Genomic DNA, 2,899 nt, shown 5'->3' with positions numbered 1-2,899 from the left:
CTCAATCCACAATAAAAACCTTAAAAAACAAACAAACAAAAAAACCACCTGGTACTCAAAAGGACAAATACTGTTATGAGACCAATGTAATAAAAAGTTAAAAAAAAGTAATAAAAGAGGTTTTCCTGATTTAAAAAAAACCAAAGCCATCTAAGATGATTACAAGGTTGTTGTTAAGTGCCACTGAGTTGGTTGTGACCCATAGCGATCCTGCATAGGGTTTCTGAGTCTATAAATCTTTATGGGAGCAGAAAGCCTCATCTTTCCTCCATGGAACCACTGGTAGTATTGAACTGCTGACCTTGAGGTTAGCAGCCCAACTCATAACCACTATGCTACCAGAGCTACAGGATGGAGGGGGATTATTCACGGGCTAGAAGGTAGACACATGTTAATATGGGTAACAGGGCTGGTGACATACAAGAGGAAGGTTAGCAGAGGAAAGATGAAGGTAGCGGGAGACACAGGGAGGAATGCAGTATTCAAGTGAATAGAGGTAAATACTGCTGTTGTTACAAGGAGGGAATTTCATCCATGTACGGAAACAAAGCATATGATTTGTTCAATGTAAAACCGATGATCTGCTCTGTAAACCTTCACTCAAAATACAATAAAAAGTTGGCCAAAAACCCCACCTGGTACTGGCTCAGTGAAAGACCACTGGTGGTGTAGTGGGTTACACATTGGGCTATTAACCACAAGGTCAGCAGTTTGAACCCAACAGTCGCTCCATGGGAGAAAGATGAAACTTTCTGCTCCCATAAAGATTTACAGCTTTGGAAACCCTATACAGAGTTGGAACCAACTCAACAGTACATAACCACCACCATCACCACTGTCTCAGTGAGGGATACATTGTTGTTGTTGTTGTTAATAATGCTTTGCCAATTATTTATTCAGCACAAAGATTCAGTAAGTATGGTAAAAGAATCCAACCCTGGCGGACATCTTTCCTAATTTTAGACTATTCAGTACCTCCTTGTTCTGTTACTAATGGTTGCCTCTTGGTATGTGTACAGGTTCCTCATGAGCACAATTAAGTGTTCCGGAATACTCATTCTCCATAGTGATGCCACAGCTTCTCATGGTCTACACAGTGGAAGTCTTTGAATAGTCAGTAAAGCACAGGTAAACATCTCTCTGGTATTCTCTGCTTTCAGCCACGATCCATCTGTAAGAAGCAATGATAGTCCTCATTCCACGTCCTCATCTGAATCTGGCTTGAACCTCTGGCAGTTCCCCGTCAATGTATGTTGCAGTCGTTTTTAAATTATGTTATGCAAAATTTTACTTGCATTTGATATTAATGATATTGTGTGATGCTTTCTGCATTCCGTTAGGTCACCTCTCTTTGGAACAGGCACAAAGATGGATCTCTTCTAATCAGTTGGCCAGGTAGCTGTCTGCCAAATTTCTTGACATAGATGAGTTAGTGTCTTCAGTGCTGCATCAGTTTGTTGAAAAGACATCAATTTGTAGTCCATCAATTGCTGGTGCCTTGTTCTTTGCCAGTTCCTTCAATGCACCTTAGACTTCCTCCTTCTTGATCATACGCTACCTCTTGAAACGGTTGAACATCAAGCATTTCTTTTTGGTAGTGACTGGGTATTCCTTCCATCTTCTTTTAGTGCTTTCTGGGTTATTCACTCTTTTGCCTATTGTTGTTGTTAGGTACTGCCAAGTTGTTTCTGACACAAAGGGTTTCCGAGGCATGGCTGGTGAGTTTGAATGACCTTGTGGTTTAAATCCACCTTACATGACCGAGTGTTAATCCTAACGTGCCACATCAGGACTCCTATTTACCTAAAGAATCCTTCAATATTGCAATACAAGACTTAAAATTTTTTTCCAGTTCTTTCAGCTTGAGAAATGCTGAACGTGTTCTTCCCATTTGGTTTTCTAATTCCAGGTCTTTGCACATTTCATCATAAAACTTGACTTTGCTTTCTCCAGCTACCATTTGACATTTTCTGTTCAGCTCTTGGACCTCTTCATTTCTTCATTCGCTTTAGCATCTCTATGCTGGAGAGCAAGTTTCAGAGTCTCTTCGGACATCCATTTTGGTCTTTTATTTCTTTCTTGTCTTCTTAATAACTTTTTTCTTTCTTCCTGTATGATGTTCTTGATGTCATCCCACAGCTCTTCTGAGCTTCAGTCATTAGTGTCTAATGCATCAAATGTGTTCTTGAGATGATCTCGAAATTTAGGTGAGATATGTTCGAGGTCAAATTTTGGCTCTCGTGGACTTGTTTTAATTTTCTTTAGCTTTAACCTGAACTAGCATATGAACAATAGATGGTTTGTTCCACAGTCTGCCCCTGGCTTTGTTTTAGCTGATGATATGGAGCTTTTCCACAGTCTCTTCCCACAGATGTAGTCAATTTGATCTCTGTATATCCCACCTGGTGAGGTACATGTGTATAGTCATCTTTTATATTGTTTAAAAAGGTATTTACAGCTCTCTGCTCCTCCCCGTTATGCCAGGCAGCCGCAGCTGCATCCCTGAGACAGGATGGTGAAGGTTGGAGTCAACGGATTTGGCTGTATTGGGCACCTGGTCACCAGGGCTGCTGTTAACTCTGCCAAAGTGGAGGTTGTTGCCATCAATGACCCCTTCATTGACCTCTACTACATGGTATACATGTTCCCGTATGATTCTACCCATGGCAAGTTCAATGGCACTGTCAAGGATGAGAATGGGAAACTTATCATCAATGGGAAGCCCATCTCTATTTTCCAGGAGTGAGAGCCCACCAAAGAATAAGAGCCCCCTGGACCACCAGCGACAGCAATAGCACTAGAGAGGAAGAGAGAGGCCCTCAGCTGCTGGGAGTCCTTACCCCAACTCTAATCCCCCTACACACTGAGAAGCTCCCATCCTCAGTTTCCATCCAGACCC

Source organism: Chrysochloris asiatica, unplaced genomic scaffold (genome assembly GCF_000296735.1).
Source record: "Chrysochloris asiatica unplaced genomic scaffold, ChrAsi1.0 scaffold00453, whole genome shotgun sequence".
NCBI lineage: Eukaryota > Metazoa > Chordata > Mammalia > Afrosoricida > Chrysochloridae > Chrysochloris > Chrysochloris asiatica.
The sequence above is the reverse complement of the archived record's forward strand: the minus strand, read 5'-3'. Positions refer to the sequence as shown.